This window comes from Gopherus evgoodei, chromosome 19, assembly GCF_007399415.2.
Source record: "Gopherus evgoodei ecotype Sinaloan lineage chromosome 19, rGopEvg1_v1.p, whole genome shotgun sequence".
In the NCBI taxonomy this organism is placed as follows: domain Eukaryota; kingdom Metazoa; phylum Chordata; order Testudines; family Testudinidae; genus Gopherus; species Gopherus evgoodei.
In genome coordinates, this window is record NC_044340.1 from 2,472,838 (window position 1) to 2,484,942 (window position 12,105).

General features: G+C 50.4%; 1 non-coding gene across 1 annotated transcript; it reads left to right on the forward strand.

Moving 5' to 3' along the window:
- Positions 1-4,780: 4,780 nt before the first annotated feature.
- On the forward strand, positions 4,781-4,853 carry TRNAF-GAA. Its single transcript has one exon. It is a non-coding gene; the product is annotated as a tRNA-Phe (tRNA).
- Positions 4,854-12,105: the final 7,252 nt, after the last annotated feature.

Genomic DNA, 12,105 nt, shown 5'->3' on the forward strand with positions numbered 1-12,105 from the left:
TCCTCTTTCTGAGCAGTGTACTCTGCTCTTGAATGGTCAGATGCTGCTTAGCACTGTCATAGCAGCTTTGGCTGGGGGATTCTCCCAGCAATTTCCAATAGCAGGAAAGTATTAAATCCCGTCAATGGAACTCAGGAGTCCTGACTCCCAATCCCCTGGTCCAGTCACTCCAGCGGAGCACACTCCCTTTCAAAGGCGGGGGGAGCGGCCATGAGGGCCTTCTTGTAATTTCGTGCTGTGGGAGGGAGTGTGCAGCAGTGGTTAGTGAAGGGGCCTGGAAAGGAGGACTGCTGGGTCCCATCCATACTTCTGACACTTGATGTGACCCTGAGCTGGTAGCTTCCCTTCCCCTGGCCTGTTTCTCATCAGTAGGGTTGAAGGCACAGTCCAGACAGCACAGGGGGGTTGGGAGGCTCCAGGAAGGTGTGTAAAGTGCTGGGATTTCAGGATCCCGGAGGCGCTGTCACGCCCGCACTAGGGTGATGTTCTGCACTCCCTGCTGCTGGCCAAGTTTCTCCTTTCCCTGGCAATAAGACAGACTCTTGTTTTCCTAGCCAGCTAATCGCCCAGTGTCATCACCCTGCCTGCTGGCTGGGCAGGGTAACTCCTCTGGTCACCACCCCCCTCTCCAGCCTGCCTTGGGCTTGGAGAGTGAGGAGAAGGGCGAGGGATGACATTGAACATCCTCCATCCATCGCTCTGTCACCAGAGCAAGTGAGTGGCATTAGGGTTCCTCGTTGCCGTCCCCTGTCTGTCTGGGGAGAGGCAGAAAGAGGGGGAGAGAATCTCTCCCAGAGGAGATTGGATTTGCAAACAGCCTCCAGGAGCCCCTCACTCTCAGACCGGGGAGGGGCTTCTCCACAGCCATCTCCAGTGTGTTTGGCAAGCTCCCAGCAATGGGGCACCCAGCCCTTCCCTTGTGGGAGACTGTTCTCCAGGCTGAGAGTCTCTGAGCTGGGCCAGACCCGGTGAGCTGCTGAGCATGGAAATTAATGGGAAATAAGGGGGCCCTGGCCTTGCTATGCCTAGGGACTTTGAGGTGGGAAATGGCTTCCCAGGAGAAGTCCCGACTCCTGGGCTCTGTTCCTTCTCTAGCCTGGGTGGGGGTGTGGGGGGAGGTGTGTGTGTGTCCTGGGCTGGCAGGAGGGAGCTGCTTGTCCAAAGTGACTAATGGTCTTTATGACTGATCCCAGTGCTCGAAAAGGACGAGACTCCCCTGTTCTTGCAGCCCCAGGGATGATGAGGGGGAAGGTTGAGGGGGAGATCATACATTGAACTCCTGCCAGTGTGTGTAGCTTGCACTGCCTGCACCCCTGTAGGATGAGAAGGAACTGCTCTGGCTGGGGCAGGGATGAGTAGGGACCAAACAAGCTGGTTAGTGAGAGGCTGCCTTGACCCCAGACTCACGTCTGCTCTCTGTTCGGTTCCAGGATGGCCAGGCTCCTGAGTATGTTCAGGAAGAAGGCTCTGCAGGTGGCTCCAGAGCCTGAGGGAAGCAGCTGCCATCTTCCCCAGGAGCGGAGCGGCCCCTACGTCCCCACTGGTGGGGAAGGAGCTCTCGGCCGGGCCAGGAGGTGGAAGTACCCAGCCTTCTGGAAGAGGAAACCTGCTCCCGGCGCATGCACTGAGGTGGAAGAGGCACCGGCCAGGCCAAAACGGAGCTGGGCCAGGATGCGGCTAGGCGGGCAGAGCCCAGCCCAGGAGCAGAACCGGGCAGGGTGGCTCTGGGGCTTGTGTGGGCAGCAGCGGCCCCAGGAGCCCAGCCCCAATTTCCAGCAGAAGGCATCCCTCTGAGCGGTCAGTGAGGACCTTCGAGCCTTCACAGGGCAGGAGGTGGAGGATCCCTCTCCTAGCCCCAGCAGCTCGGCCCGCTCCCCATGGAACTGCAGCAGCACCTGAGACTGGGACAGCAGCGAGGCCAACGGATGCTTCTGCTTTGTTCCAGGTGAGGAGCCAGGCTGGGCTCAGGGAGGGGTGAGGAGGGGGCTGTGAACACCTCAGGCCCAGGCCCTAGAGCAGTGCTATGGGGTGGGTCCCCAACTCAGGTGTCTGGCCTGAGCCACTGAACCCCACAGACACTAGATGCTGCCAGTTTAATCCTTGGTGTTCTATTGGGCGGAGGGTGGGAGGGGGTGAAAGGCACCTCCCAGGGAGTCCAGGACAGTGGGGGGGGGTCTCTATCTATGGACTGCTGAAGGAGTTGGGGGCTGATGACAGGGGTCGGGGTTGTCCTTGGCTCTGGGTGGGGATGAGGAGAGGGCTCGGCTGGAAGAAGGGGCAGACGAGGGGATTTTGTCTCTGATATATCAGGGCTTTGTCAGCGTGAAGCTGTAGGTCACATGCAGGGGGGTCACAGTGGGGTTTGAGCTGGGGCAGCAGCAGCAGCAGGGGAGCAATGTGTGTGTGTGTGTCGGGGGGAGTTACTTGGTAAAAATGAAACTGCCAAGTTGCCCCCTCTGCTGCAGCAAAAGCCTCTAATTTATCTTCTCATCTCCCCACCATGAAAATCTCCACCCCTCCCCCGGCGCTGAGAGGCCCCCTCACTGTCATGGAGATTTGTAATTGTTCTGACTCTTCCTTGGCCTTGTCCAAACAGTTTTCCCAGAAAAATGATCAAGGACATTTCAAATGAGAAAATCAAAACAAATCAGAGAAACCCCCACCACACCCAGTTTGGGTCTGAATGTTTCTACTGAAATCTGGAGACAATAAAACTCATCCCTCTGTTGGCCAGAAACCAAAGCTAGATTTCCCCTGCTGTAGCTGTGACTTCTGCTACCGAACTACCAACGCGCTGACTCTTCTTGTGAAACATTTCTCTGCACAATACTGCTGCTAATCCAGTTATTGACTCCAGGAAACATTTTCCTTAGCCTGGTTTTGTGTGTCACTGGTTTCTATAGCAAAGATCAGTCCCTTGCCCTGTGGTCCAGACATCCTCATTCACATCAAGCTTCAAGTTGAGAATCATTTCCCATTCCCGCTCTGTGGGAGGGGAGACTTTTAAACACGCTCTCTGTGCTACTGCACATGACTAAGCAAAGAGAGCAAACCCCAAATCCCTCCTGTGCTTTGGGAGCCAGATTTGCTGTGGGAATTCTGTAGTTCAGATGACTTCACACCTGAGCATTGTGATTCTTTACCAGTTTTTCTGGCATTGGGGCAGTTTTGTGTTCACAGCTGTGATGGCTGCATGGTTAAGATGTTTGGAGTTGAAATCCAATAGGGTTCGTCTGCGCAGATTTGAATCCTGCTCACAGCAAGGCTTGTCTTTTAGTCAGTCTCTCACCCTGGCAATACCTCTCTACAACCCTCTGAGACACACTCAATTCTCTCCCCACCCAAAGTAAATCCTGTTCTGCTCCTTTCATAGAGATGCCTGGGACACCACCTCACACCGTGTCCCTGAGGGGTCAGGCAAACTCCCAGCACCTGAAGTCTCTGGCACTCACCTGGTGCCCCATAGATCAGCCATAGCCCTGGTTCTGCCCCTCTCTCTAGAGTGCAAAAGAAGCCAAGTCAGCGACTCCATGGGAGCTATGAGACTGCAGAACCAACAAAGAAGAAATTGGTGCTCAGCACCCACTGGCAGCCAGCTCCGCCCCCGCCACTTTAGGCCTTGCTAACAAGCTCCTCCTGTTCCCCTTCAGCACCTCCCACTTGCCAGTGATCAGCTGTTCAGTGGGGTGCAGGAGGCGCTGAGTGGGGAGGGGGAGGAGCAGGGACAGGAAGAGGTGGGAGAGGGAGAGGAATAGTGCAAGCCGGGAAGAGATGGGGTGAGATGGAGTGGGATGGGGGCAGAGCCCGAAGAGGAAAGGGGAGATTTGTCCCAGACTCCGGATCCCTCTAAGGCCGGCCCTGAGGGAAGCACTGACTATCACAGTGACAATAGAACTGACCAGCATTGCGGGGGAGACAGAGGGAGATCCGCACTCATCCGGTCTCTTCTCTCCCCCATGGTGAGCCAGACACTGCTCTCCCCTGGCTCTCACTCTAGCAGCTGGACACCAAGGAGCCATTTCCCCAAAGGAAGTTCATTGAGTTCCCCTGTGGTGCTGGGGGGGGCTGGCGCTTCTGCTGCCTTTACGGCTGGCAGGGGGGCTGATGCCTGCACACTTAGCTGCCGAGCTGGAGAGGGCATTTGGGACCTTACCAGGCTGGCTCAGTGAAGACGAGGGGTTGACAGAGCAATACAGACACTCTCCAGAGCACGAAGCAGCATCCACCCATGCAGCCGGGCAATGAGCATTTCCCATAGCCTGGACCCAAGCGGGAGGTGGCAGCTGCTGTTCCAGCTCCTCGGGGATAGGCCCTGTCAGCCAACTGCCACTTCTTACTCACCACAGCTAAGGGCATTGGGTTTCTCCAGTGGGGGTGTGGAGCAGCCATTCATTTTCCTATTTGCACTCCTGTGCCGTGTGAAAATCGGGGAGGGGAGGCAGAAGCCCCACTTCCCTCCCAAAATGACGTCCAGTGAGGGAAGCCAGGACAACAGGGTGGGGTGGCAAGTGGTGGCCAGGCTCTCACAGCCAGAGTCTAGTCTAGCTCAGGGTCCAGCTCAACTTCGTCCCCGCGCCAGTGGCCCCCAGTCCCTTTCCACCACCACGTCAACCCAGGCACTAGGGCAGGAACAGGGTGAGGAAGCAAGTCAAGCCGAGCAAGGCAGGCAAAAGCTAGTCTTGTCTTCATGAACTGCTCACAATGACATCCTCTTCGTGTGCAACTGCTGCAAAACCATCCTGGACAGAGAAGAAACAGGCCAAAATAATCCTATACAGCTGCCAAAGTAGCTCAGTTGGGAGAGCATTAGACTGAAGATCTAAAGGTCCCTGGTTCAATCCTAGGCTTTGGCAGATTTTTTTCATCCTCTCTGTGCATGGGCAGCTTGTTCTCTGGCAGCACAGTGGTGCCTGCACCCAAGGTGAGCAGGACTGACCTGAGGCAAAGGAATTTTGGGGACCTCTTCCATTAAAAGAAAGTTGCAATACTGTATTCTCATGAGGTCCCTGCGAGGCCTGGGGCTAATTGCTCCACTTGCCTTCCCTCTGAGTGGCACTGAAGGTGAGTCTCTGATCTTGGACTCTGCAGGGTGACCCTCAGGAATGGTGCCAAAGGGCTGCTGGCAGTGTTTTCCCCAGGCATTGAAATTAGGGGGGGGGTGTTCAAATTTACGGGGAGGTGTCAGGACCAATGAGATAAATAAAAGAGATATGAATAAAGTAAATGTTTTGTTAGGATTCTGCAAATTTAACATAAGAATAATGCAAGTTACACCAAAACACATAACAAGTCTAGATTTCTAAAAAATATATACATTAAAAAAAAAGTATTTAATTTAAATTGACTTTTGAAAAGTAAGCCATCATGGGGTAAGAGGGCAGTCCTCTCATGGATCAGTAACTGGTTAAAAGATGGGAAACAAAGGGCCTCACATTCAAGTGGTTTGTAACCCAACCCCAGCCAAAATCTATCACTTGGACAACACAGCTCTGTTTGCTGGATACCTAGGTAGATTAGGTGTGAATGTAAATATAATCTGGCCCCACAGCCCCAGCTCATAATTAGCTGTCAGGGAGAGCTTATTTAGACTTAGCTTACAAATCATCATTTGATATTATTAGGTTGGCCAACATCATGAATGCACTGACATCAAAAAAAAAACAACAGCTGTATAAGGAAGCAAGGAAGCTAGTCTATGTTCATACTTTTCAAATCTAGTATACTTTTTCAGATACACATATTTTATCATACACTGTATAAGCTTTTAAGTGTGTATTAATGTTTCAGTTTAAATTCAGATTTCCAAACAATCACTAAATTGGTATGTAACTAGGTCACAAAACTAGGGGGGGTGTTGGGGAAATTCAGGGGGGGTGTACACCCCTCCTGGGGGGGGTCCAGGAAATCACTGGCTGCTGGGCAGTGACAGGCAGGGATTGGGGATGAAAACTCCTCTGTGCAGCTAAGCAAGGACAGCACCAGGGAATGAGCATCTGTGAAAATGGCTGTGTGGAAGGTGGAAGGGATTTGGGGGCCCTGGAGGAAGTGCTTGATGTTCAATACCTTGGAGCAGCTGGACTTGGACATGGTGGATGTTCAGGAAATGCACATTAACAACTCAAGGGTAGCTCAATAGGCAGAGGGTGATTGGAGGAAGGGCCTCCTGGCCAGGGAAGAATGATGGGGCTGGAGTCTTGTTTTTCACATTCGCGGTGCGAGTACAGAAGGTGATGGAGCTCCGACCAGGGAGGTCATTACTGATAGACTTTGTGCTCTGTGGCACTGGTTACTGCTAGTGTATATGGTTCCCAGTTAAGGCATGAGAGGGAAGATCAAAGGCTCCCTTCCTCTGGACTGCATGATGTTTGTTGTTGGGGGGAGGATTTTAATTGTGTCAGCTGGCCTGAGGACCGCTGGTCCCGTTTTCCCAACTGTCAGAGGAAACATTTTTACAATGAGCGCTACCTGGCACAGGTCTGTAGTGAGGTCAGCTTAGAGGAGCTCACTCCAGCCACAGAGGGGATTCACCTTTCTGCAGGGACAGACCAGGACTCGCATTGATCTGATTTATGCTTAGCTTTTGAGTCTTTAGCATGGTGCTTCTCAGATTATTTCTTGGCCTGACTTGTTAGACTTTGACACTTAACAGGCCAGAGTTTGTGCACCTTCCTATTATCCTCACTACGATTTGATTTCCAAATTTTGAGGAATGACTTTTTGCCTCTAACAGCCTCCCTTACTCAGCCGTTTACCTAGAGTGGCTTTCTGCTGGTCCTCCTATTGTTGTTTCTGATTTAGGGCAAGCGTTTCATCTGAGCCTCTAATTGCAGTGTTTTTTAAACGGTCTGCATGCTGCTTGCATGCACTTCACACTTGTGACAGCAGCTCCTTTTAATTCCCATCTAACCATCTGTACTTATGCCGATAGGTCGACTTTAGGTCTTTAACTTTGAGCGGTAGCTGAGAAGATGGTAAATCGGGCATAAACCCATTCAACAAACCTCGTCATTTCCTTGTTATTTCCTGACTTCTTTATTCATCGCCTTTTCCTTATTTCCTGGCTGAGGCAGTGGCCTGCCAGGGAGCTCCCTGATGCCTCTAGCTGCCTAGGCTGAAGGCAAGAGGCAGGCCTGGGCGTGGCGAGGGCTTCCCATCCTGGCCTGAGGCTGCAGTACTTCCTCTTCCCCTTTTCCCACCCACACCGGCAGGCGGCTGCTGAGGGAGAACACGAGGGAGGCTCTCGGGATGCTAGGCAGCCCTGTGTGGTTAATCCTTACAGGCTGACCATAGCACTCTTCCAGCCCCAGATTTGCCCCCTAATCATCCTACTGCCACTCAGAGCCACAGACGTCGAGGTGCTGAAGGAGGGAGGGGTGACTCTAGGATTGGGTTCTTCTCTGAAGATGGCCGGCTGAAAAGTGATGCTCGTCTGTGTCAGCAACCTGCCCGATTGCATTGCTGCCAGGGGATGCAGACATTTCTGTAAGGCACATAAAGGGGCTATTTGGTGTTGAAGCAAATGCGAGGAATGTGCATTTATGAGAGGGAATTTCCATCTCTTCAGTAGTTGTACCTCAGGCCCCCAGTGGCCTAATGGATAAAGCATTGGCTTCTGAAGCTAGAGATTGTGGGTTTGCATCCCATCTGGGCTGAAAATCTGCTTCCTTCCTGTATATTGCAAGGAAACCTTGTCCTTATTTTCAAGAAGGAAGCTGGGAGATGTTTGAGCACAAAGTCCTGGATCTTGTGAACAATCACCAAGGATATTAGAAGGCTCAGTCTGGTGACCTAATGGATACAACCACACACCCCCATCCCTGGGCAGTCCCATCTGAGAACCAGGATCGATGCAGCAACATTCCCCTCCTACTCTGACAGGTGGGCTGTGCAGATGATGGTGGAGGGCAGCAGGAGAGGAGGTTGCACTAGTGCTCCCTGGGCTGTATCTGCCCCAAGGATAAATGGAGGGGGTCATGCAGCCTGTGCCTGACACTCCACAGTGCTACATTCACTCCAGGAACAAGTCAAATCCTGCACCAAGGATGGTGAATTCCCATGTGAGCACACAGTGCCCCTGTCCTGCACAAACATCAACTGCACCAAAAGAGACACAAACTGCACACTGAGGAGAGAGCTGGTTTGTTTCCAGGTTGCTTTTATTTCCAAAGGTACTGAAGTGTGATCTCTCTTCTTTTTCCATGGACAGAAACACAATGGAGGAGAATCTCACATCCCTTAGCTGCCAGGTGACAGTGGCAGGAAGAAAACACACTGCAATGAAATTAAAAAAAAACATTCATAAATAATTTAGCAATGAGAAGTAATTAAATACAAAAAAAATCCAATGGCCACACATGCTGGTGGCTTGTTCCCACCCCAGAGAGCGAGGAGCAAGGAGTGTGTGAAAGGCAGGTGGTTAAGTCTGAGGGAGCATATTCATATTTCATACAAGTTAAACAAATTATAGCAGACAGCTACAAAATACTCCATTTGGTAACATCAATACAGAATATATAAATCTACAAGCAATACAGCCATACACAGCTAAGATAGGGTGTCCACTTAATACCAGAGTTCCCACGGCCAAATAGCTGGAAGTGCCTTCACAGACACTGCTAAACAAAACAACATTGTACAGAACCAAGAGCAGCCCTACTGTGCCATTAGGAAGGCCTGCAGGAAACTCAGCAAATCAATCTATGATTCTGTGGTTCTGCTTAGTAGTTACCAAGTGTGATAAATGAAAGGGGGTGGGTTTGGCGGGTAGCGCCCTTTTTTGGACACCCAGCCAGCCAGTAGCTATAAAATCCCTCTGAGGCCTGGGCTACACTATGACTTTAGGTTGAATTTAGCAGTGTTACCTCAATTTAACCCTGGACCCATTCACACGATGAAGCCCTTTTTTCAACTTAAAGGGCTCTTTAAATGGATTTCTTTACTCCACCTCCAGCGAGGGGATTAGCACTGAAATCGGCCTTGCTGGGACAAATTTAGGGAAGTGTGGGTGCAATTCGACGGTATTGGCCTCTGGGAGCTATCCCAGAGTGCTCCATTGTGACCGTTCTGGACAGCGCTCTCAACTCAGATGCACTGGCCAGGTAGACAGGAAAAGGCCCGCGAACTTTTGAATTTCATTTCCTGTTTGGCCAGCATGGCGAGCTGATCAGCACAGGTGACCATGCAAAGCTCATCAGCATGATGTGCACATTCCCGGGGCACATTGCCCGGCCCATACTTTGTAAGAAGTCTATGACCATGTCTATGTCCTCATCACTCTCGTCACCGCACTGCTGTCGTCTCCTTGCCTGGTTTTGCTTTTGCAGCTTCTGTTTCTGCACTGAAAAAAGGCATGAAACAATTGTCTGCCATTGCTCTGATGGAGGGAGGGGCAACTAATGGCATGGCTTACAGGGAATTAAAATCAACAAAAGATGAGAAACACAAACAAATGTCACACAGAATGGTCCCCTCAAGGATTGAACTCAAAACCCTGGGTTTAGCAGGCTGTTGATTTCACAGAACAAATCAGGTCAATTTCTTGTTTTGATCCATCTAGCTTTTACATCTTAGGTAGGTAGCAAACAGTGCAGTACAACTGCTAGCCATTGGCATCTCCTGGCTACTCACCAGAAGACGGTGCTGTATGACTGCTAGCCATCATCATCTCCTGGGTGCTTGGCAGAAGATGAGAATAACCTGGCTGAGTCACTCCCAAAAGGCAATGAGTTACTGCTTTTCCCACAGCTGCCAGAACCCCGGAGACGTACGGTGACAGTGAGATGAGTGGGCTCCATGCTTGCTGTGGTATGGCGTCTGCTCAGGTAACCCAGGAAAAAAGGTGTGAAATGATTGTCCGCCATTACTTTCATGGGGAGGGGGTCTGATGACATACCCAGAATCACCCGCAACACTGTTTTTGCCACATCAGGCACTGGGATCACAACCCAGAATCCCAATGGGTGGCAGAGACTGCAGGAACTGTGGGATAGCTATCCACAGCTACCCAAATTGCAACGCTCGGGAAGTTGACGCTCGCCTCGGTACTGTGGAGGCAGTCCACCGACTTAATGCACTTCTAGCACTTTGTGTTGGAACACACACAACTGGCTGCATAAAAACAATTTCTAAAAAAACGACATCTAAATTTGACCTAATTTCATAGTGTAGATATACCCCAAGACACTTGATCTTTGCCTTGGATAGGCTAAGAGACTACTTACACTTTGGCCTGGTTTACACTGGGGTGGGGGGCGGGATCAATGTAAGATACACAGCTTCAGCTACAGAAATAGCGTAGCTGAAGTTGATATATCTTATTCTGACTTACCTCCTGTCCTCACAACACAGGATTGACAGCTGTGGCTCCCCCATCCACTTCACTTCCACTTCTTACCCCGGTAAAGTTCCAGAGTGAACCGGAGCACATTTGAGGATTGATTTATTACATCCAGACAAGACACAATAAATCAAAGCCCAATAGATCAATTATTACCCACCAATCCCATGGATAGTTTGAACATACCAGGGATCAGCAACCTTTCAGAAGGTTTGTGCTAAATCTTCATTTATTCACTCTAATTTCAGGTTCCATGTGCAAATAATACATTTTAATATTTTTAGAAGATCTCTTTCTATAAATCTTTAATATATAACTAAACTATTGTTGTAGGTAAAGTAAATAAGGCTTTTAAAATGTTTTAAGAAGCTTCATTTAAAAATAATTTAAAATGCAAAACCAGGACTAGAGCAGTGTGAGTGCTACTGAAAATCAGCTCTTATACAATCTTCAGCACACATGCCATAGATTGCTTATCCCAGAAACATACCCTTTGATCTAAACTCTAAAGAGCCAAGAAGCAATGCTGACACCCTTAGGATTAAAAATGTTATTAAAGTAAATGCTTGAAATGAAATATACACAGGGTGAGAGAGAAAGTACTGCACATCTGGGGTCAGGCTTGCATTATGGGGGGTTACAGATACTGTTTGCAAGGATGAAAAGATACATACATATTGCATAACCACCATAGACCCAGATTGGGGTGCAAGAACTTTTAAAGCAACAGTGAATAAATGACATCAGGTTCACCACCTATGAAATGAATAAAAAGAGCAAGTCAGTATCTGTTACACAGCTCTCTGCCCCCACCGCTTTCTACCTCGCCATGACGACCTCCCAGACATGCACCACACACCATTCACATGACTTTGAGAACTAGGTAACTAAGTGAGGATCACTTCCCTGAAATGACTCCAATCGAGGAATTCAAAGCAAAAACCATTAAGACAATTCTGTTCAAAGCCAGAGAAGTCTTTCAGCCTCCTTCCTCTTGCTGGTTCCGCTCTTTTCTTCTGTTCAAAGACAGTTCCCTGTACACTCCTAGTTTGCACAAACTTACTCACTGACCTGTGACTAGCAGTCTTGCCTTGCAAACTCTTCCAGCAAAACAGGCCAAAGAAAGTGTATGCAAGTGCTGTATCACCGCCCTAGTGCTCTTTTCGGTTCCTTCCCACAGAACTTTCACTCCATGCCAGTCCAGTTCCTTGCTGTTGCTTGTCTAAGCGTCGCATGCGTATGCTAGACCGCACCCTGAGCTGATTTCTGAGTTTTGTTCTCCATGCAGCTTTGCCTCTCTGTGGTGCAACACGTCAGTGTGTTTGACTGTTAACTAAAAGAATGGTGGTTTGAGCCCACCCAGGGATGGTGATAAACTTATGCTTCTTCCTTGCTTGCCTGCGGGGAGCTTTAAAGGACCCCTCTTGGCCTCAGTGCTTTCAGCTGCTGGCCCAAAGAGCATGCTGGATGCCATTCAGAAACCCATCTCCCAGCAGCGGTGCCGGAGGCTCAGGCTTAATCCTCGAGACCGAGCAGAAAAACTTTCAGCCGGGAACATTTTGCTGCCTTCCCGCCTCCGCCAAAGCTGCAAGGGAGAAGGGGATGAGACGCCTGCTCAAAGACGCCTCCCTCCCACTTCCCTGTAGGCTGTGCAAAGCTCTTGGCCTGCCTCATGCCTCGTCAGGAAAGAGCAGCCATGCTGCCCAAGCCTGAGTCACGTGCGCAGCCTGGCCCGCCCCGGCTGACAGCGCGCAGAGCCACGCAAGTCA